This window comes from Ochotona curzoniae, unplaced genomic scaffold (assembly GCF_017591425.1).
Source record: "Ochotona curzoniae isolate NIBS_2020 unplaced genomic scaffold, NIBS_Ocur_1.0 scaffold_4506, whole genome shotgun sequence".
Taxonomy (NCBI): Eukaryota; Metazoa; Chordata; class Mammalia; order Lagomorpha; family Ochotonidae; genus Ochotona; species Ochotona curzoniae.
The window spans coordinates 75019501-75044560 of NW_024467119.1; the positions used below are offsets into that span (position 1 = coordinate 75019501).

At 39.9% G+C, this 25060-nt stretch overlaps 1 protein-coding gene across 2 annotated transcripts in view; it reads right to left on the reverse strand.

The window, feature by feature from the left end:
• The window catches only part of NR3C2 (nuclear receptor subfamily 3 group C member 2), a 328981-nt gene that overhangs the window by 134720 nt on the left and 169201 nt on the right, over positions 1-25060 (reverse strand). The gene's annotated exons all lie outside the window — the stretch shown is intronic.

Below are 25060 nucleotides of genomic sequence, written 5' to 3' on the forward strand. Positions count from 1 at the left end.
TTATATTCCGTGTATATTTTTCCATTTTGTGAATTTCAACAGACTTTAACCTTCCAGGGAGTGCGGTGTGTGGGAACATGTTGGGGCTTTGGAGCAGAAAAATATGGGTTTGAATTCCAGCTCTGTGAAGCTTCTGGAAGTAATAACTTGATGGTTTTCATTTTGAAAAATGATAATCACGAGTTTACATCTAACTTACAGGATTGTTAGGAGGAATAAAAGAGACATCATAAGTGATATAGCCTGACTACGGGAACGAAACCAACAAATCTTAGTTTTTTTTTTTTTTCTATTTTAGGAAAGTTACATTCAGAAAACACAGAGCTGAGATTTTAGCCTCTCATTTTCATTTGATTCATGTATTTCCTCTTTCAGTCAAACAAGGCAAAACTAATAGACAAAGAGGAGCTTACAGCTAGGAGTTAACTATTCAGAAACCACCATCCTAGCAAGATGTCAGGTATAAAAGTAGATTCTTACATCTTCTCTGGTTAGACCAGAAGCCATAAAGATATTGCTGAGGAGCTATTAATTTTTCTCTTAGTCTGTAGGTCTCTTCATCCAATCTCAGCCCAGTCTGTAAGCACCACGTCAGCTGACTCAGACTCCAGAGAATCCTGTAACCAAATCTATATGGGTCTGGCTGGACTTCAGGAAACAGGCTGATGTGCGACAGCTGGAAGGGAGCTTTCTGCTGACAGATAAAACTGTCTCCAAAACAGCCTGAATTTGTAGAAAAGTGTGTTCATCTACTTTGCAGGAAATATGAGCTACATTTGCAAACAGAATTCATTATGAAACAACCTGTAATATCAAGCCTCAAAAGATAGATATAAAAATTTAAATTCCCTCATCTCCAGAATTTCATTCTCGAAAGTTTATATAGAACAATTTTATGAATTCTATAGGAGTTTATCATCTGCTGAAACTGACACATACACCTATGTGGAAAATGTTCATTCCAATCCTTGGCTAATGAATTACATATAATTAGTGAATATTGAAATTTGACTCATTTTGCAATAACTAGTGCTATTTTGAAAAGAAAATTTCAATATCTCTTTAAAGTTTATTTATTTTTACTTGTTTTTTGGGGGATAGGGAATATTTTTATTAATATAATGTATGCATTTGTGTACGGTGTGATATTTTAATACCTGCATCTAATGTGTACTGATATAGTATAATCAGCATATGCCTTTATTTGATTTTTCAAAAATTATTTCTGTTATTTCCAGTGATACAGTTTTAAATATATAGGGACTTCCCATTTCCCACTCTCCTTTTCCCTCCCCACATTTCCCTGCCACTACTATATTATTATTATTATATATTATTATTATTATATATTATTATAGCCCTCCAGCAACAGTTACAAGTTCAACATTCTGCTATCCATATGCATCAATGCACTGTAGGTGTAGACAGAGGCAGAACATCTAGCATAATATTATTGAGATATATTTAACTGTTTCACTGGGAGTCTTCCCTCTATTTAGGAGTCGAAATGCATACTGCAAGGTATCTTCACTTCAAGGTTAACAGAATCAGAAGAAAAAGAATATATAACATCAGATACCTCAGACACTCACAGAATAATCAGGAACTATTGCAAGTAACTTTATGTCAACAAATTGGAAGACCTAGAAGAAATGGATAGATCTCTGGGCCACATAAAACTTACTACAAGTGAACTATGAGGTAATCAAAAATCTAAATAGACCTATAACCAGGATGGAGATTGGTTCAGAAATTAAGTCCCTTCCAATGAAGAAAAGCCTTGGACCTGATGGCTTTCACTGCTAAATTCTACCAAACATTTCAAGAAGAACTTGCTCCAATACTCCATAAGCTATTCAGAACAACAGGGAGCCAATCTCTCCAAACTACTTCTATGAAGCCAACATCACCTTAATACCAAATCTAAACAGAGACACAACAGAGAAAGAAAATCACAGACAGATATCCCTCATGAACACAGATGCTAAGATTCTCAACAAAACACTAGCCATCAGAATCCAACATTGCATCAGACAGATCACCTGGACCAGGTGGGATTTATCTCTGGCATGCAGGGATGGTTTAACATATGCAAATCAACAAATGTGAGACACCAAGTCAACAAAACTAAAAATAAAAAGCACATGATCATCTCATTTCTTGCTAAGCAAGAAAAACACAGAAGGAACATTCTCCAACACAATTAAGGCAACTTATGAAAAACCCAATGCCAGCATTATAGTAAATGGGGAAAGACTGGAAACTGTTCCACTAAGATCTGGAACTAGACAAGGATGTCCACTGTCACCACTGCTATTAAACAAAGTACAGGAAGTCCTTGCTAGAGCTTTTAGGGAAGAAAAAGAAATTAAAGAAATTTATATTTTTATTTAAAAAGCAGACTTATAGACAGAAGGATAAAGGTCTTCTATCTGCTGATTCACTTCTCAAATGACCACAATGGCTGCAGCTGAGCCAATCCAAAGCCAGGAGCTGGAAGTTTCCTCTGGATTTCTCACATGGGTACCGGGATCCAAACTTAAGCCATCCTCTGCTGCTTTCCCAGGCCATAGTAGGGATCTGGGCCACAAGTAGAGCAGACAGAACATGAATCCACACACATAGAGCTTGCTGGGGTGGCAGGTAGAAGATGTAATCCTAGTGTTTTTTACAATCTTAAGCTGACCTCAAATGTCTGGCTTTCAGTTGTATTATGCATTGGGCCATTTAGCCCTCCCAGCAAATACTGCATAACTTCATAATGCATATTCTGGTTCAATATTGAAGTTAAGAGTAGATTAATTTTTGTCATCTGCAATATAAAATATATTAAAATTTAGATAAAACTTAACCCTTTATGCTTTTCATAAAAATGTGTATATTCTTAGGAATACAGATAATATACATGTAATCAAAAAATAGTATATAGCTAATTTTACTTAGGGCATCTATCATGGAATACTTTTTGAACATTTTACACACATAATCTTAATTGGTTCAACATTTAACTAAGAGCTTATTTAATACCATGCATTCTGCTTCACTCTGTTTTTTTTGTTCGGTTGAGATTAAAATTTATTCCATGATTCAATAAGTTTGGATAAACACCTATTTTCAGCAAACAAGGATACAGATTACTTTTCTCACTCCAGAAGGTTCCCCTTTGCCTATTCCCAAAAATGGGTAACTACTAATCTAATTTCAACCACCATCGTGTGGGTTTTGCCTTTATACGAACTTTTTTTATATGAACTTTATATAAGCAAACTCATATTATATATACCAATTGTCTACCTTCTTTCAGTCATTATTGTTTTAAAAACCTACCCATGTTGCTCTAAGGTTTTCATTACTGAGTATCCATTTTAGATTCTCTGTAATGCATCATGTGCTTACCTCCTGATAAGCCCAAGCTAAGTCAAAAGAGCACTTAGTATATCTAAGCTACCAAACATCATGGAGGAATAACACAGCACAGGGCACAGGCTCTCTGCTGTTCCACTTCATGATCATGGGGCGGTCTGGGGGCTACCCTCACTGCCTCTGACCAGCACTAGACAGCAGGACTACACTGCATGTCACTAGCCAGGAAAAAGAGCTAGATTTAAAAGTTTAAGTTTCATTTTCACTGAGTGTATGCAGCTCTTGCACCTCTGGAAAGTCGAGAAGTGGAAATCAAATCATCTTAGGTAGATGACTGTATTTGGACCTACATTGACCCATATTATGAGTAAAGATGCTATAAATGCGCATGGACACATATTTCCATGAACACAATTTCATCTTTTAGAAAAAGCACCTGACAGGAATTGATTAAATAGGTATATAATAGCTAATCCTAGGGCACACGTATATTAATGTTATAGAGTACAGAAAAACTGTATGTCAATGCGGTTGTGTCACCTGACACTCCCACTGGCAATGCAACAGAATCTTAGCTAATTTGTATTCTTAGTGATAGCTGTTGTTGCCTATCTGGATCACTAATTTTTGTGGGTGTCCAATAGCATCTCCTTGAGGCACTTGCCATTTTCTAACTACTAATGATATCAACCATCTATCCACAGCATTTACTGACTACGTTTTGTAAGCATGTGTTTAAGTCATTTGCTGATATTTCTAACTTTTATTTGTTGAATATTCTGTCATATAAAATAGTTAAAAATTGTGTATTCCTTGGTGTGCTTCTCCAAATGCTGATTGCTTATACAATTACATCAGAATCACTGAACTATGAGGCAGAACTACTTAGCTAATACACAGACTTTATTTATAAGGCTGTCAGATGTCTATTATAATTATTATCTACAATCTGAGACTTCCTCTTGCATTTTAATAATATCTTTTGGCGAAGAGAGTTTTAACTGTTGCTATAGTCCAGTTTATGCATTCCAAATTTGAAAAATTAGTAAACAGAAAGGTGACTTTTATTAGAAAATTAAGCCTGTGCCTAGGGTGCTGGCATCCCATATAGGCACTTTTTTGAGTACTCCACTTTCATGCTAGCTTCCTGTTAATGGCCTAGGAAAGGAGAAAGAACAGCCCTATTGCCTGAGCCCCTATACCCATGTGGGAGATCTGCAAGAAGCTCCTGGCTTTTGGCTTTGGGTCAGCCCCACTCCATCCATCTCAGGAGTGAATCAGCAGATGTGAGATTCCTCCCTCTTTCTCTTCTTCTCTCTGTAACTTTCCTTTTCAAACAAATAAAAACAAATCTTCAAAAAAAGCCAAAGGGACTCCTGAAACAGGAATGACTACTTTCTAAAGTCACTCAAATATGAAGTGAGAGACTACAGTTCAAGGAAACCTTTATTCAAGTCTACATAATAACAGTGCTCAGAGACACAGGAAATATCCTTGGACTGCAGCAGGGTGTTGGCAGGGGCAAAGGTCCCAGGCATCTTAAAAACCGCTGTGTGATAATGATTAAAGAGTTGGGAGGCATAAAGAGATGAACAATCGTGGCTACAGAGCTGGGAACAAGCAGAAGCATGTTGCTTGGGTTTCATGAAAAATACTGAGCAGAGAGGCAGGACACAGGCTAAGGACCTGTCCTCTAGCGTCTCATTTGATGTTGACCTAAGAAGTAAGATTGCTGACCCAAGTACATGGCTGGTTCTCACACTGGAAACAGTCCTCGGTCCTGACTGCAGAGAAGCAAGTGCTCTCTGGGATGAGTCCTGGGTACAGAAAGGACACGGCAGCCAACAGGTCCAGGTTGGAATGGGCCACATACACTGCTGTGATGTCCAGGTCCTACCACAGTAAAGCAAAAAAACTGCCAAATGCAAGTCACTCAGGTGACACCTGGCCAAAGATGCCACCTGAAACAGTGAGGAAGACGGCTCACCTTTTTTATAAGCTTCTTAAAGTCAGAGGCATTGTGGTCGATTTAATGGCAGCTACCTACCAACCATTACCTCATTCTTCCTTCCCCAAAAAGCTCCATGCTTTTCCCCTTCCCACTTCTTGCTAAAGTCTATGTATTTCAAGGGTACAAACTGTAGCATCCACTCCAAGGAAGTGCTTAATTCTCCAGAGTAGTATCAACTCCCTTTTCAATGATTAGTCATAACACATCATTGAACTCTAAGGTCAAAGGCTGGCTGAATGTGCACTTTTGTGCATTAGTAATACTGCGTTTTACCACAGTGAATTTGTGTTGATTTTTTTTTAAAGATTTATTTTTATTGAAAAGTCAGATATACAGAGAGCAGGAGAGACAGAGAATAAGATCTTCCATCCATTGATTCATCCCCTTCCCCAAGTGGCCACAAGGCCAGAGCTGCGTTGATCAGAAGCCAGGAGCCCAGAACCCCTCCAGGGTCTCCCACAGGTCCAAGGCTGTCCTGGATTGCTTTCCCAGGCCACAAGCAGGGAGCTGGATGGGAAGTGGGGTTGCCAGGATGAGAACTGGCGTCAATATGGGATCCTGGAGCATTCAAACCAAGAACTTTAGCTGCTAGGCTACAGTGCCAGGCCCCTGTGTTGAAGCTTTAACAATAGAGCCAAAGCATAAAATACTCTCCTTCATACCAGTGCCTTGGCCTGAGCTGTAACTAAATTCTTCTCATGTTTCCTTGAAGCTCACATGTTCAGTGATAACCATGTGGTAGAATGAAATAAAACTAAGCATAAGTTCAAGTTGCACACAAAAAAATGTGAGAATATAATTATGCTTAAAGTCTTAGTTCTAAAAACAACAGACCATGTGGCTTTTAGTATCATATTATGGTTTAGCTATGGCTGAAGGAGGAATCAGAACTGCTCAGCAAATTTTAAAATTTAAATATCGATTACTGAAAGCAAACCCTTGTAATAGAAACTTAAAATGAATTCTTGGGGGTACATGTGGCCTACCAGGAGAGGTTGCATTTTTATTTTTAGCATTCTCTAAAGCAGGGGTGCTAGCAATGTGCAGCCTGCAGGCCAAGTAGGACCCCCAAGAATCGTATGCTATAGCCCTCCTGAGGCAACTGAAGACGAGACCTCAAATGCAGTAAATCTGTACCAGGCTAATTTTTAAATTGATAGCTTTGTCTGACCTATGACTGATGTTATAAATAGCCAAGAGGCCCTTGGTGGAAAAGAAGTCCCCTTCTCTGGATCTAAAGCATGCCTTAGATTTTTACTGTCAAGGTCATTTTCACCCCTTGGTGTGTTCTCCAATTTGTATGGCAAGTTAATCACCTCAAATAGTTCTCTGTTAAAAGTGCAGTGCCGTGAACTGATGCCTGAAGTGCCACTTTCCAAGGGATGCAAGTCTCTAACCCAATTAAGGACACGGATTTTAGATTCTGTTCATTAGATAAAATAAAAACACAACCCATCTCCCCGTAAAGTCATAATGATTCTGTATAACTATTCAAAGCATTCACAACCTACCTCTTTTACACTAAAAGCAAAAGTTAAACAAGACTTGGCACAACTCCTGATGAGTCCAGACAATTCATTGTCAAGATAAAATAACACCCCTACACACAGTGTGAAACTCATGATGATAGGTTAACTGCCAACCAAATGATCTCTCAAAAGCGATTTCCATGGGTGAGTTTGGTGTTGATGCATACGGTCAACAGTGCTGGCATGAGGCATTCCTCCTTTTGAACACATTCAGGCAGTAACTTCAGTTTCACGGAGCTACATTTTTCAAAATTGACATATAACCAATGACATTTAAAACAAATTAGACAGAGTTGCTAAACACCAACATTTTTCAGGGCATTTGTACAACACCATATCTTCTGTGTGATGATATTATATAAGAAATTATTTAGAAGAGCTTTAGTATGATCTGTAAACCATGTTTGAAATAACAGCTCCTACCTACTCGATCCCACTTATATACTACTTACAGCCTGGGTGATAGGCGAAGCCTGTTGCACTCCAGTTTTGCAAACTGTAAAAACACACCGATGAGGGGCCGCTGTCGTGCTGCGGGAGGTTAAGCTTCTGACGCCAGCACTCCTTAGGAGCAGTGGTTTGAGTTCCAGCTGCTCTTCTACTGATACGGCCGGCCCCCTGCTAACACAACAAGGAGGCAGAAGACAGGCCAAGTGCTCTGGCCTGTGCACCAATGTGGGTGATCTGGATGGAGGTCTAGGCTTTGCATTTGTCCTGGCAACACCCTGGCCTCTGCAGCACAAATGTCGCATTCTCTTTCAAATAAATTAATTCTTTTAAAAGATCATTTATGAGATAAAGAAATTTTCAATGATTCTTCCAGTGACAGACTTTAAAATTCTTAAGTAACAATTATGTTTCCAAGGAATCCTGTATTTTTTATTTTAAAATATTTATTTATTTTAAGGCAGTTAGAAAGAGGGAGAAACAGAAGGGGCTCTTCCATCCACTGAGTTAATCCCCAAATGGCTGCAAGGGCTCAGGCTGGGCCAGGCCAAAGCCAGAGCAGAAGCTTCATCCGGGTCTCCCGTGTGAGTGGCAGAGGCCCAAACACTTGGGCCATCTTCCGATGCTTCCCCAGGTTTATGGGCAGTGAGCTGGATCATAAATAAGGCAGCCAGATCTCGAACTCGTGCCCATATGGGATGCTGGTGTTGTGGGTGGCAGCTTACAATGCTATACCACAATGCTTTTCCCCAACTTGCCTATAATTTTATGTGCCTTATATCATTTTTATGCTTTTAAGAAAGAACAAGAACCCATCCAGGCAATCAACACCTGAAGAATCATTCAATCATTATTGAATAAATATACATTGGCCCGGAGTCTGGTGCCTTGAGCACCTTGAAGAATTCACAGGTATATGAGACATGCTTTCAGAAAATCCAGGGAGGTAGAAACGAAGATACACTGGTATTGAGAGATGTTGGTGATGGATACACAAGGCTTCTTTTTACTATTTTACCCACTTTTGTTCAATGTTAAAGTTCTCCAAATTAAAAAGAATTCCTAGAGAACATGAGAAAATAATAAAAAAATGTTCAGTGGATTTTTTAAGCTTAAAATACAACACAGCCATTTTGAAATGTGGGGTTTTTTTTCTCCCTCTTAAATCTTTTCTGAGGTATCATTTACAATCATAGAACTTACTCACATAGTCCATTGATTTTTACATGCTTAAGCAGTTGTGAAGCCACTGAAAGAATGCTTTTATTTTTAAAATTTGTATTTGTTTTCATTCATTCATTTGAAATACAGAGACAGAGGTAGATAGAGAACTCCCATCTACTGTTCTCTCTCCAAATGCCTGCAGCAGCTGGGTCTGTGGCACAGTGAACCTGGAATAAGGAACTCCATCCAGGCCTTGTATGTGGGTGGCAGAGACCCCAGGACCGGGGTTTCCACCTGCTGTCTTCCAGGGTAGAGCCAGGACTCACAGCAGGCATGTCTGCTATGGGATACTGTGTCCACAAATGGCATCAGAGGTCCACCTTGGATTTAATTTTAAATTAGAAGGATGCATTATTGTCAGGAAGGGATTACTTTATTTTTTGTTTTTGGGAACTGCAACAGGGATCTGTTTAGAAAATGGCTGGACTAAGGGTTCAGTCTTGCTGCAGACTCTACGAATAATCCTAAAAAGACAGCATTGGTCAGCAACTTTTTTTTCAATGGAAATTATCTTTTTAGCACGTAACTCTTCCTTGTTACATTATGAGGGAGAAGTACATACTTTCACCTTTCCTTATACCTTGTCCCTGGTCGACACCCACTGTCAGTGGCAGTAGTGACTGAACTCCAGACCTGAACAGAGCCTTCCATGTTCCTCGGGTGAGACTGCAGAAGCTTCCAGAACAGCTCCTACCTCACTACCCTAGGTGTCCTCAGGGGAAGCTGACTTCTCATTTACCTTTCCAGGTAACTGGTGCAAAGCTGTCACCTGGCGCCCCAAGATTCCATAGGCCAACATTCCAGTCCTGGATGCTCCACTTCTGATCCAGCTCCCTACTAATGTACCCAGGAAAGCAGTGGAGGCTGGCTCATGTGCTTGGCCTCTGCATGCATGTGGGAGATCTGGAGGGAACTCCTGTCTCCTGGCTTTGGACTTTCCCAGCTTCAGCTATTGCAACCATTTGGGGGAGGGGTATATTAGTGGAATGGAAGAGCTTTCCCATTCTGCAGTCCTTCTCTGCAAATCTTTCAAACGATTATAAGTCAAACAACAATAACAAACTTTCCCATTTCTGAGAAAACAGGGTAAAAAAATCAAAAGACTAAAGTGGGCCTGAGTTTTTAGGCCCATGGATTCATTGATGCCATCACATCTACCCGGACTCCAGAGGGCTGGGCTAAGTTATCACACACCTCACAGCAGCTGTGCTGCTTGTTCCTACAGAAATTGATCTGCGTTGCTTCAAAGTGACAGCTCTAGGAAGCAGCATTTGTGCTTTCATTTTCTAATTTCCAGACTCCACTGACAAAGAACAGGTGAAATCCTACAGGATAACATTAGAATAATCACTTCGGACATCATATATACACATATATATAACCTACATATAAAACTAGCAATTAATATGTTCTTTATATTAAATAGCTCAGGAAACTCGTTTAAAGGATTAGTTATACCTTCAATAAAATATTATGAATTTATAATCAGAAAGATGTTCATATTTCATGTTTGGGGCATTTAAAAGCTTTAATAGCTTTTCAGAAGGTATGTATAGTTGGACAGTCATAGTCATAACGAATAATTCATCTGACATAAAGGAGCCATAGACACTATCAGAATATTTTTTTGAGTGTGGATAATATTACACTCTACAAAAACAACAGGTAGAAATCAAAACTATCAAAGGTAAAGCAGGACACAGGATTACTCTACTCATAAGGAAGCAGATGCAAACATTTTTTTAAAGATTTATTTATTTTTATTGGAAAGGCAGATGTACAGAGAGGAGAGACAAAGACATTTACTCCCCAAGTGGCAGCAAAGACCGGAGCTGAGCCAATCCAAAGCCAGGAACCAGGAGCCTCTTCTGGGTCTCCCATATGGGTACAGGGTCCCAAGGCTTTGGGTCATCTTCGACTGCTTTCCCAGGTCACAAGCAGGGAGCTGGATGGGAAATAGGGCTGCCAGGATTAGAACCGGTGCCCATATGGGACCCTGGTGTGTGCAAGGCGAGGGCTTTAGCCACTAGGCCACTGTGCCAGGCCTGCAACATTTTAAATTAATGAGAATTAGCTATAGAGTCACAATTAATTCCTCATTATTTACTCCAAAGCTCTTACTTTGGGAAGACTTTGGACACCAGTAAAGGAGAAGCTAAATGGAATCTTACTATCTCATACCTGGTGCTGACACTAGCTTACCCTTGCGCTAGCTGTATCCTTATCTTCACAATTAGGAAATATCACTGGGCCATGATTTGAATGAATGCCCCACACAGTGAAAATAATGTCAAATAAAAATTAAGGCACTTATCAAATTATGGAATTATAAAAGAAATACTTTTATTGTCAATTGGGTAAATACTAATAAACATTGGCAAACAAATCCATTATCACTGTAAAACTACTATTTTGAAATTTTGACTATATACTTAAAGTAGAAATACAAAATAAAACCTGGACTTGCTTGCCAAAATGCAATTATTTAGACACAGAATTTGGGTGACATTTCAATTTTCTCTAAGGTCCTGCCACATGAAAAATGTCATAATTAAAATTCTCAGCAGCACTTGTGTCCATGAATGTTAAACCCAAGTCAAGCTAAAAAATTAAAAACAGCTGGAATTTATAAGCCAGAAGGATTTTCTGCTTTGGGTAAAGAGATTATAATGAAGTACAGCAAAAATTTTATGAACTTATTAGTCCAACTAAATCAATCTACATTCTGTAGCACTTCAATAGCTTTGCTAAGTTGGAGCGAAGCCCAACAATGAAATAGGTTTTCTTTGGGTTGCTTTTTGATGCAGAAGCCAAGATGATTTACATTTAAAATTAAATTACAGATTAAAATATATGGCATGCATTTAAAATGACCTATAATAGGTGAATAGTAGCTATGTGAATGCACTTCTTAAGAAATAAGCAATGAACACGCTAGCATTATTTCTGAATGAACTTCTCAAACTATTAGGAACATTCATTTAAGGACTCTGAGATTTAAGACAATTGCTTCAAAATCTGTTCTGACAGTATATTCTGTTAATGTACTACTACGGGGAGAAGGTTGGAAACATTTTGAAGATTCCAAATGACAAAACTCAATATAAGTTTTCTACTGACATACAAAGCAAATTTTTGGAGGACATTAAGTTCATTTCTGAATGTTTTGTAACTCATCACTCCTATTAATACTACCATAATTGTATAGTCCTGTGAAAATTGGAATCAAATTGTAAGTGTCTATTCTCAGGCTCCCATGCTTAAGCAACCTTCAGTAGGGAAGAATACACACTCACAGACGGGAATGACACTCAAATTTGATATTTGCTTCTCAACGCCAAAACAATGTTTTCCTTCAGCTGAATTTTACCATTGGATTAATCCTTAAGACAAAAACAACTTTTGTTTCTGTCATCTGTAAGAATGAGAAATTTGAGCAAACTGCTATGACGAATGCTAGCAACAAAAATGTCATTTTTCCAGACAAAGGAGAGGTCAGAGGAACCAACACAGAAATGGAACTGAAATGAGCTCTCAAAAGTGTGAGAACAATTTAAAAATAGTGAGAGATATAAGTTGGATCCAAAGGCTATCATTAAATGTTGAATTACAGTACTCCACAAAGACCCAACTTAAAGAAAAGACACTTCCATTTTTCTCCCATTGTTCAATTTTCAGATATTATGTTTTCTAAGATTTGCCATAAAGACACAGAGCAATTATTGGAGAACAGGTACCAGAGTTTATGGCTCAGTTAGCTGTTCATTCACTTAATGCATCAAGAATGGTGGTTTTTTTTTTTTTTACAGTAATAGATTGGCACTGCAGAGTACCTCCCTCAGAGTCCATTTGGAAGAAATAAATAGGAAATATTAACAGAACATGATAAAATTGGGGACGGGGCATGTTCCACTGCCAGGGAAGCAGGAGTCTACAGTGCTTGCCAGAGGCTGCTACTTCCCAGCCCAGTAATGAAGCTCCAGAAGGGACAACCTGGAGGAGGGACTCTGTGCCAGGGCTGGGATCCACAGCCAGAGTGGCTGATCAGTAGGATCAGCACTTTCAGAGCTAATTAATTACACCTGAGGAAGAGATAGTGGGGGAGAGAGGGTACACATAAAGTGGAGTGGTTAAGATGCCCGATGTTGGACATTATCACAGTGCCAGGGTTTGAACTCTGGCTCCTCCTTCAAGTCCAGCTATATGGTAATGTATACTTCAAGAGATAGCAGTGATAGCTCAATTGGTCCCCTGCTGTGAGCAGGGGACCCTGCATGAAACTCCTGCCTCCTGGTTTTGGGCTGGCCCAGCCAGTCCTCACCATTGTATGCATTTGGAGGAATAAATCAGCAGTTGGAAAAGTTCTGCCTTGCAAATAAACAAAACTTCACAAAAAAAGAGGCCAACACTGCAGTGTAATGAGTAAAGCTGCCTCTTGCAAGATCAGCATTCCATACAGAGGTTGGTTTGAGTCCTTTTGCTCTACTTTCAATCCAGCTCCCTGCAAATGTGCCTGGGAAAGTAGCCGAAGATGGTCCAAGCACATGGGTCCCATGCACTCAGAATCAGCTCCAGCCTTCTGGCTTCAGCCTGGCCCAGACATGGCCATTGTGGTTATTTGGGGAGTGAATCAGAAGAATTCAAAAGGAATAGAATCCAAATCACGGGGAGAAGATGAGAGGGGCTGCAAAGCAGGCAGGCTACATGGTTCACACGTGATACAGTAAAATTTCAAGGAACTCTGGATAGCACGACCAAGACTCCTCTGCCCTGCCCGTCCTGCTATCTGTTCCCCAGTGCTCTTGGTACTGCACAGGCCCTGAAAGGGAACATCTTCAAACAAAAAAACGCAGCGTCTTTCAATGAAGGCTGTAGTCTCAGACCAGAGAGCTGGGTGTAGCTAACAGGGTGTACAGTATACACAGTTACATCAGACGTGCAGAATTCAGTTCAGCATCGGGTGTTACCACTTCCCAATAATGGTTAACTCATCTCTTTAGCAATTCTCTGAGCTTGTCTTCAGTTTAAAAAATTAAAGAGCTAGGGCAGAATTAAGCAGGAATATTTCATCTTTTGTACTGTTCTAGCTCTTACTAAGGGACAAGCACCTTTGCATGACAACTGCAAAAAATGCCATTTTTCGGGCCCAGCACGGTGGCGCAAGTGGTTAAGGTCCTCGCCTAGCACGCCCAGGATCCCATATGGGCGCCGGTTCTATCCCGGCAGCTCCACTTCCCATCCAGCTCCCTGCCTGTGGCCCGGGAAAGCAGTCGAGGACGGCCCAAAGCTTTGGGACCCTGCACCCGCGTGGGAGACCCGGAAGAGGCTCCTGGCTTCGGATCGGCATAGTATCGGCCCGTTGTGCTCACTTAGGGAGTGAATCATCGGACAGAAGATCTTCCTCTCTGTCTCTCCTCTCTGTATATCCGCCTTTCCAATAAACAAAATAATAAAAATAAATCTTTAAAAAAAAAGCCATTTTTCATTACTTTTCCCAGGTCATTGGCAGGGAGCTGGACTGGCAATGGACAGCTAGAACAGGAACTGGTACCCAAAGGGCGTGCCAGTATCACAGGTGGTGGCTTTACATGCAATGCCACAACACTAACCCTATCCAAAGCATCTTCTTGGAAGCAATTCATCCTAGACAGTGTCATGTATGTAGGCCCCATATTTATATATTTATTCATTTATTTTTTATTCTTGTGTACCTGTATTTACTGGACAAGTAAAATAAACATCAAAAACACAAAGCTAATTCTCACATGGTTCCTTGTTAGGTTGAAAGGACAGACATTTGCTTTTGTTCCTCCTTATTTTCAAAATTTTAAAGAATGACAAGCGGGGGAAAGGCTACTCATGCAGAAGCTGGTTAAACCACTGCAGGTTTATAGAATCAACCCTCCTTCAGAATTAAAATTTAGAAGTCTATTATAAAGAAAAATACCTCTTACATATAAGAAGCTGAGACATATAAGTAACCTGCTATTATAATATATTAACCTTTATTTAGTTTTCCAAAACATTGTGTCAAGTCAAAAATCTCTTGGAGTTGGCTTAGTATGCTGAGCCTCTGCCTGTAGCACTGGCATCTTATGTGGGAGCTGGATCGAGTCCCAATTGTTCCACTTCTGACCCAGTTCCCTGTATATGGCCTGGGGAATGGTTCAAGTCCTTGGGCCTCTGCAACTACGTAGGAGACCCAGAAGATCCTGGTTCCAGGCTTTGGATTGGCCCAGCTCTGGTGACTGTGGCCATTTGGAGAGTGAACCAGCAGATGCAGTATCTCTCTGTCTCTCCTTTTGCAATAACATAAATAAATCTTAAAATAAATAAAACTGTGTACTTAATGAAACTATTGTAAAGGTATTAAGAAAAGTATTTTTAAAATGTGTCTGAAAGAAAGGAACATTATTTATTTGCAGGAAGGATAGCATTTTAGGTGGCAGGGTTTCTTCACACTTCTAGCATTTTTGTAAAATTAACAAACAGTTGTAATACTATGGGGAAACCAGTGGGAAGAGGAGCAGGTAGAAGCCTTTGAGCCTTTGAGCCTATGGAACTCTATCATGAAACATAATAAAAAAAAAAGTTGGGTATAAAGGTGAATTTTTAGTGGAACAAGTTTCATGAAGAATGGGACCTCTTCAATTACCACTATTAGGCTAATTATTATTATGATAAAAAACCAAAATAATGTTAATTTTTACTTCATATAACTGCCTTCACAGTTTATTTCTCAAAATATTTCCAATACTACTTTGCATGTTTTCTGAGTTGTATTTGAGCTCACACTAGCTTCCCTGGCTTTCAGAGGATCTTGTGCTAGCTTATGGACTGGGAAGTCATATTTACACTACTTGAAGACTCGTTTAGGTACTTTGCACCTAAACAGATACGGATATATATACTATGGACTTTCTTTAAATAGCAGCATGCTATAATAAATTTTAATCTTATATTTTAAATTGCAGCACACTTGAATAGCTCAAACCAGTGCTGACAACTAGCTCCCGTGCACTTTGTTATCCTGACCCATTCACAGACCACAAACATCAAGTCGTTCTAATTTCCTAGGACAGGAGAGATTTAAAATGTTGGAAAGCAGACAATCTGTTGGTTTCAAAATCACACCAAGTTTGGTCCCACCTTTGAAGACAAGCACAGTATGGTTTCCGTTGTGATTTCTGTGTCTGCAAAGATTCCTATGGTTAGATCTTTTACAGGTGGCATTATGTACAAAGTTACTGAGACAGGTTGGTTTGTGGGACAGACAGTTGTTTACACAAGAGAATGAGTTTATATCACGGTGTGTTCTGGGTAACATGTACCCACAGGGTCAGCACACGCAGAGGTGGAGCTGCGGCTAACCCCTCGACAGATGGTGCCTAGTTTTAACTGAGACTTTATGGCCTCCTTTGGTTTAGCTAGAGTGACACAAAAGCCATCCTCAGTACACGGTAATCTTTTGAACTCTTAGTTTACACGTTAGCTTCCAAAGGTTCAATTATGCATAAGCTTTGAGATCAGAGGGGTGTGCATACCAGGTGATTCCAGGGCTAATTTTTAACATTTAAAATTTAAAATAAATGGCTTTGAGTAACATTAATCAATTCCACTTCAAAAAATTTTAATGAAGAGACAGACCCTGCCACTTATTCTCCACTGTGCCAAAGTTGCAGCTCCAGGGTAGGGCAATGGGTACTTTCTTTCTACAAGCAAGAAGAGAACATGTACCTTCGCTCACACTGTAACAGTTTATCAGACTGCTGAATGCCTGGTCTGAAAGCAGAGACATTGCAGTTTTTTTTTAAAATATCAACGATGGTATCCCCTTCTCATTTTCTACATTTTTTCTAAAAGGTTTTAAGGATACTACCTTATAAGGTCTTGTGTGGGCAGCGTTTTGGTAAAATTGTGTTTCTAGCCGGAATTTAAACGACTCCTTTCAAAAAAATTACCACTGAAGACTTCTGATCTATACCCACACCTAGCTTCATGCAGGGAATCTCTCCTACAAAACAGTGGGACAGCTTTTAATGTCATCCACCACCCTATTTGATAATCAAACACAGCTATTTGAACAATTGCAAAAGCTGCTTGCCCTAGGTCTACATTCAATTTCCACTTTTTTTTTCTCATCTGGGTTCAAAGCAACCTCTATTGGTTTCAAATACATATTTTATATTTGGTCTCTGTGCGTGTGTGGGGGGTTTGCTGTGAGATACTAGATTCTGACATATGAAATTATGGTTCTCAGAAGTTTCCTATACCATGCCATCAAATAATCATTTAGAGGGCTTAGTGTATTGTATGATGCTGTGTCCTCCCTGAGAAGGTGTGAGCACGTTTAGCAGCTGTCGCTTATGGGGCTACAATGGGACTTTGCACATAGCACATCCAGTTGCTAAAACTCCGTTGGTAAGCTTGGAATTGCCTCATCTTAATTTTACAGTTAGTAATGAGGAAGAAGGCAGGCATTTTGACTAAGGATCTAGGGCCAAAAGAGTCCCATACTGAAGTAAGATAAGGGAGAATTTCAGAGTCAGAAAGACCTGCAGACAATACTCAGCTGTTTCTCTGTGATTCTATGGGGTGACTACCTAATTTCTTTAATTAATTTCCTCATTGAAAATCAGGATAATGCTTTATACCTACAGGAATTCTGCAGGAAAAAAAATGAAAGAAAATTCATTTTGATGCCTGGTTCCCAAAAGCATTCAATAAATGTTAGCTCTAATAAATACTAGAGAAATGGTGACACTAAAATTTACACACAGTCTCCCGAGGTGCTGTTGTTGACTGTAACATGGCACTTTCACAGCTACACTGAATCTGTAAACAATTGTTGAAGGAACTTTTATATGAGACAATAGAATTCCAAACTACTTCACATTCAAAAGACTTATTCTGCTATCTTATTTGTAATAGAATCTTACGCAATGAGTAGAATATTTGTTGTATGATAAAACTGTAAAACAAATAATTTTCTGGGACTAATTTCCCATTGATGTGTTAAAGATTTACTTACAGAAAAAAGTAGAATTAGAGAGAAAGGGATAGAGAAAGAGCGTGTGAGGAAGGGATGGGGGAGGAGAGGGAAGGAGGGAGGGAGGGAGGGAGAGAGAGAGAATGCTTATGAATATCCATTTGTTCAATCTCCCAAATAGCCAGAACTGAGATGGTTGAAGCTGGGAATCAGGATTTAGGTCTTCCACATGGGTCCAGGGGCCCAGTCGCTTGGGCCATCCTCAGCTGCTTCCCTAGCCACATCATCAGGGAGAAGGATCAGAGATGAAGCAGCCAGGACTTGAACTGGTACCCATATTGAATGTGGGTGCAAGTGGTGAGCTATGTCTTAGTGCTAGTCCCTGATGGATTGCTTACTTAGCCATTCTTAAGAATGGGTGATACGGGCCTGGCATGACAGCTCAACTGGCTAATCCTCTCCTTGCAAGCACCAGGATCCCATATGGTGTGTCCTTGCTGCTACACTTCTCATCCATGTCCCTGTTTTGGCTTGGGAAGGCAGTGGATGATGGTCTACAGTCTTGGGACCTTGCATCCATGTGGGAGACCCAGAAGATCCTAGCTCCTGGTGTTGGTTCAGCTCAGCTCTGGCCATTGTGGCCATTTGGCGAGTGAACCAGCAGATGGAAGAGCTTTCTCTCTGTCCCTCCTTCTCTCTGTACATTTGCCTTTCCAATAAAAAAAATCTTAAAAAGAAGTAATGGGTGATGCATACAAGATATTCTAGAAACCTAAGTGCAGGAGGATGCTGGCTGTCCCCTGGTCAGATGACATGGAAGCAGCAGGGTCCCTTTCTTTGCATGTACAAAAAGGCCGTTTTTATTTCAAGATCTGTGTATCACAGGCAGCACGGCTACATCTCAGGCCAACAGCTCTCTCTGTGCAACATTTCCTCTAGAAATTGTTTTTCTCAAAGCAATAACAACACAAAATCCAAGCCATTTGTAGAATGGATAGCATGACATAATGCAGTTACCGAGGGGAAAATTATTTATAAGGCAAAAAAAAAAATGTTTCCTAATGCTGCATTTCCAACATTTCTACTAACTAAAAATAAAGGGTTAAGGATAAAAAATGTCTTTAGTAAAAGTACTGCTCCTGCAATCATATCAAATCACACCCTTAGTGGCCACTTAGACACTGAATATCTTAAATCAAAATTGTAATGGTAAGAGTACATTTGATTTTAGAGGATTTTGCAATTGTTTGAAGAACTATAAAGAACAATTTATCAATGGTATAATATTTCTGTAAGTATATTTCCTTTTCAGGATTTAATTTATTTGAAAAGGATGTGGGAGGGAGAGAGGAGAGAAGAGGGAGAGAGAATGAGAATCAATAGTTTCCGTCCACTGGTTCACTTCCAAAATGACCATAATAGGGCTGGTTCAGATCAAAGCAAGAACCTGGAACTGTATCTGAGTCTCCCACATGGGTGACAGGGGACCAACCACTGGGGTCATCAGCTTCAGCCTTCCCAGGCACAGCAGGAGGTAGCTGGATCCGAAACAGAGCAGCCAGTATGTGAACTGGCACTGACATGGGATGCTGCTGTTGCAAGGGGCAGCTTAAACCATTGGGCCACAATGCCAGTCTGAGTATTCCTGGTAAGTATTTCTTACTGTGTTAGACTTTAGAAAGTCTTTACTAATAGTATGTACGAAATGGTAACTTACGGTAAATACAAAATGGATATTATTTTAATAAATGCAAAAGCAGAGTTTATGCTTCTGATGTATCATTACACTAGAAGAAATACCATTTGCTTCATTTTTCAAGCAAGTTTAAGAATATAAAAATGGCTAGGTTTAGCAGCAAGGATGAGTTTTCCTTCTAAAAGAGTTTCGTGCTGGCTCACAGGTCCTCCCTATGGGTCACTGCTATAAATTATTACTCAGTTTGATAAAGAGGATAGCTACCACCAGTGGAAAATGCCAATTTTCTGGCTAGTGAATGGGGTTTAATAGTGAGACACTTTGTGAAAACAGAAGTCTTTCCTGATTTCATTAGATTGTTACACAATTTGTATGGCTTCAATGAAAAATTTTTAAGATACAATTAAAAAACAAAACAGGCACAGACCCAGCTCAGTAGCCTAGTGGGTGAGATTCTCACCGTGCATGTTCTGGGATTCCATGTGGGTGCTGGTTCCTGTCCCAGATACTCCACTTCCTATCCAGTTCCCTGCCTGTGGCCTGAGAAAGCAGTCAAGGATGGCCCAAGGCTTTGGGACTCTGTCATCACATGGGAGACCTGGAAGAGGCTCTGGCTTCAGATTGGCTTAGTTCTAGCCATGTGGCCCCGCTTGGGGAGTGAAGGAGTGGATGGAGGATCTTTTGTTCTGTCTCTCCTTCACTCTGTAAATCTGACTTTCCAATAGAAATAAATAAATTTTTAAAAAAAATGAATAGGCATACTTGTGACAACAGGGTACTCTCTAGGATCCTTGTGTCTGTCCATGGAAGTGGGCTAGCCAACACCTGGTGCACAGTAAGCACTCAACAGATGCTGATAAATACAACACACATGCCCAGTTTCTATCCAGCTCTGACCTGTAGGCACGTGGGATGTGGTTCCCTGTCGATTCACAATGACTCCTTTATCCCAAACTGTCTCTAGGCTTACTAGTACCTTGCCTTTTCACGAGTCTTCTTAGCACTTTCTCTTGGCTTGATTTGTTAAGATCTGAATATGCTTTTTTGAATATTTCATTGAGATTTGACCTTAGTTACTACAATAGTTCTGCTGCTTGAGTGCTAGTTCCATCATTTCATATATAGAATAAATATTTTGAATTTTAAGTATTACCAGTCATAGCAACTGAAACATTTTAAGTAAACCCTGAACAGATCTGTCCAAAGTACATTTAATTTAGAAAACTGAAAAGGAAACCTATATGAAGGAATTTTTGTTCCAATATGAATTAAGTAATAGCTTTTCTATTGTAATTTTTCCAAATGTTCTCTTTCAAAACCAGTGACCTTTTAGTTATGATTTTTAAATGACTGCTAGTACCTTTTTCAATGCTTTTTTGACTGTGATTTCACTACTTCACTTGGGATAGGAAAAAATTTAAAAAATGAGCAGTTGATATCACCCTAGTGATATCAAGTTATTAAGCCTGGTTCAAATGGGAAAATTTTATAGTGTGGGTCAGATTAAACAAAAACAATAAACCTTAACAAATTCTGCCCCTTATTTTCCAACAAAGTGCTTCAACAGAAATGGAAGGGTAAAGAATGTAACGGACTTTAGAAATCTTGTTATGGTTAGTTAAAGGCAAAAGAAGAGTCAAAGTAGTTACAATTTTCTAAACCATTTAAGACATGGAAAGGGTGTGAAAAACTCTCCTTATTCTTTCTCTGAATCTTTTTTCAGACACATTAAGTTAAAATCTTGAGCTTTAATGTCAAGGCTTGCCCACTCTGGCATCTCAGCACAATGCCCATGAACATTACTAATCCAATTAAGCCAGTGAAGAGAGGGTCAAACCCTCAAATCTTATCCAAAGTCATGTATGCTTTTCTATAATTTTTATACATTTTTTCCTCTTCAAATCAAATACTTAACACTGAGGTTTTCTACCTTTTACTGAGATCCATGACATGTTGATTAAGTTACTCCAAAGAAGGGAGTACAATATGAGGTGTACAAAGGAATGCTTTGTTGTTTCCAAGGCAGTTAAAACATGAATGAACAATCTTTTACTTTTCTAACACTTAGATGGACACAGCAGATGCTTTGAACATACACACCACACACATACACAATCTATATACAGAAGTAAATAGATTGAATTATTTGTTCAGGTTCAGATAGGTAGTGTCATCTTGTTCACCTCTTTGTAAAAACAGCACTGGAATCAACACTGGTAAAACCAACTTGACAGTTTCTACGGGAAAATTATAGCAAGAGCTCAAATGCCTGCATCACAGCTAATGTGTCTTACATTAAGATTTTAATAAATGGACAGCATTACGTCTAAGATAGCAATATCAATCTCTAAGCTTCAGTACTGACTCTTCATTCTCAATTGAAGAAGATAAGAAAACAGAAGTGGTTATGGGCAGCAAGGTGTCACAGCAAGCCAATCCTCCATCCTGTGGCATCAACATCCCATACTGGGTATTGGTTTGTGTCCTGGCTGCTCTACTTCCAAAACAGCTCTCTGTTGATAGGCTGAGAAAGCAGCAGAAGACAGCCCAAGTCCTTGGGACTCGGAGGGAGACCCAGGAGAGCTCCTGGTGTCCAGCTCTGCATCAGCTCAACTCTGGCCATTTCAGCCATTTGGAGAGTACAACAGCAGATAGAAAATCTTCTGTATCTTTCGTTCTCTGTGTAAAATCTTCGCTTTAAAAAACAAAATGGCTTACAAAAAAGGAGGAGGTAGGTATTTGCTCTTTCAAGTTCTGCAGTTTTTATCCCATTGAAACAAAGTAAAAGATTTCAATGAGCCAGTACTATATACATCTAGTGCTGAATATAAGTATGAATTTTTATCAAACTTCCTTCAAATATCACACTATCTACTTCTCAATTAACCTGCTGTAACTTTTTATCATTATTACCAATTAAGAAAAAGGAGGAGAGACAGTAAGAGTCTTTTACATCTGCCAGTTCACTTCCATCTGCAATGGCTGGGTCTAGGCCAGCTACGTCAGAAGGCCAGAAATTCTTGCAGGTATCCCACGTGGGTGCAGGGGCCCAAGCACTTGGGTCATCTTTTGCTGCTTTCTCAGGCACATTAGCAGGGAGCTGAATCAGAAGTGGAGCAACCAGGGCTCTACCTAGTGCCCATATGGGATGACAGTTTCATAGACAGGGGCTTAACCAGCCACATCACAATGTTGGCCTCTATTAACTCTCCAATTTTTTTTGACATGTTATGATTCCCTTCTAGATTTGCATTTTTCCTATTTCAAATTTTTTCATTTTTCCTTAAAAACAAAACAGTTTTATTACTTTGTCAAATGTCAGTAATTTCATGGAACTGAAGGCTTCACTTAAGACATTTATTGTATTGAAACACTTTTCTCATTCTTCCCTAGAGAAGTTCTTGGCTATTTGAGGGAGAAGAGTTCACTTTTAATTAGCAACACAGGACATGCTTTTATATCTACAAATGTTAGACTCGACAAATTCCAGAGGCTGGAATTTATTAAAGAGTTTTATGTAGAGCCAGCTGGGGGCAAAATGCAAACAATCTTTCTTTGTGAAAGTTGCAAGCTTCATTGTTTGGTGTCAATCTGGTTTTCTCTTGGCATGGATTCAGTCTACAATATTGGAAAGATACAAGTGAGAAAGTGAATGTAAGCACGTGCATAGGTGGCTTGCACTAATTTCAGGCCCTTTGAAATTGTCTTGCTGAAACGTGGTTTGGACCAGCAACCATGAAGGTTGGATGTGATTATTCAAAGATGAGTCTGTTCAGTCTGCATATATCAGTTCATTTCTAGGAAAATCAGTGTTAGTCATGGGGCAGAGGACATAGATAGTAAGGACTAATGAGAGAACTACAACAATTATTATGTCATATATGTATAGGTATCTAAAGAGTAAAATACACATAATGCATGAAAAGATCTGAGGAGCTTAAAAGACTGACATTGTGATTTGCCTCCTCAATCATGAATGGTTCAAATTATAGCTCTCTGTTGGGTCATGACTGCTGAGGTCAGCAGCTGGTACCTCTGCTTTCAGGAGTCACAACAACAGCACACAGTCCTCCCCAGTGGTCACAACATCAAGCAGACCTGTCCCTTGGTATTGAGGGCTAAATCCCTTGACACTTTTTAATTTATATTTCACTTCATATTTCCTCAAACACGAATCAGATGGGCACCAGAATGCTGACAACTGCCAAAGTGCCTGATCCCTAATCATGTGCTTTCCTCATTTCTTTTAAAAGGTTTGTAGAATTTCATGATTTTTACATTTTTGAAATTTGGTTAAAAGGTAGGGGGGGGAGAGGGAATTGACACAAGAAATTTTGTATCAGCTGGTTTACTCCTCAAACGTCTCCAACAGCCGAGACTGTGACAAGTTGAAGCTGGCACCAACAACTCAATCCAGGTCCCCGGGAGAAGAGAATCAGGACGCCACTGCTTGTGTCATCATGCAGGATCTCAGAATGTGTTTAGCAGGAAACTGAAACATGGAGTGCAGCTGAGACTCAAACCGAGGCAACCCAGGTAGAGGACAGCAGCCCAGCTCATGTTGTAACCACAAGGTCAAGCATTTTCTTCCCTAGATTGCCCAAGATCACCATAGTTTCTGATAATGAACCCAGCTAGGTCAGCCAGACCTTCCCTCACCTTTGCAGTCAGGCTTTCAGCTGCACTGGCCCAATTCTCCTTGAGGTCAGACATAAGTACTTTGCCTAGCCCACAGTCCCATACCAGTTGTCCCTCCCAACTCTAGTTTGTACCCTCCAGGAGCCACTGTACAGCACCAAAGCATCAAACCACATGGAAGCCACTGTGCTGACTTATCTCCTAGTATAAGGAACCTCAAAGACTGGCTGCATTTAAGACAAGGGCTTGGGTTGCTCATTAGAGGATGAGATCTTTGTTCTATCTTTTCCTTCAGGGGCTGGCACTGTGGCACTGTGGGTTAAGCTACTCCTTTAAACACTGGCATCCCCTATCTTAATGCTGGTTCAAGTCCTGTCTTTCTCAACTTCTGATCCAGTTTCCTGGTAATCTGCCTGGAAGAGCAGCAGCAGGTGGTTCAAATACTTGGGCCCAGTCACTCACGTGGGAGATCCAATCAGAGGTCCTGGCTCCTGGCTTTAGGCTGGTCTTTACTCAGAAGTTGTTAGCATTTTTTGAGTGAACTACTTCATGGGCACACTCTCATACCCTCTCTGTCACTGTCTAAATCATAAATAAATCTTGAAAAGCAAGTAAACAAACAAGTAACTCATCCTTGAGACCTCTAGGATGATGACTGCTTAAGTGGGTCTTCCCTTTTGTACTTTTCAAAGGCCTACCCTTCAAGTCAAACCAATTGCCCATCAGTCCTTTCAGCTCCCTGGGCTTTTATTGTACATCTAATTGCAGCCGATTTAGCAATTTTTATGAGCAGGGTCAAATCATTCTCAAGCTAAGAGAGCACTAGGAGAGCAGGTTCTGTGAGGTCAACATTGTGCCTTGTGGCTCAGGGATGTTTCTTTAGCCCTCTGCCTGCAACTTGACATCCATATGAATACCAGCTTCAGTCCTAGCTGATGGCCCAAGAATTGGGGCCTCTGTCACACACTGGGGAGACCTGGAGGGAGTTCTTGTCTCATGGGTTTGGTGTGATTTAGACCGAACAGTCATAGCCATTTTGAAAGTAAACCCACAGATGGAAGATTTCTATCTCTTCTTTGTCACTGTGCCTTTCAACCAATTAACATTAGTCTTTGTAACAAAGCAAGTTGAAGAGTTAGCAGTTCCCAGCTTTGAAAGAGGAA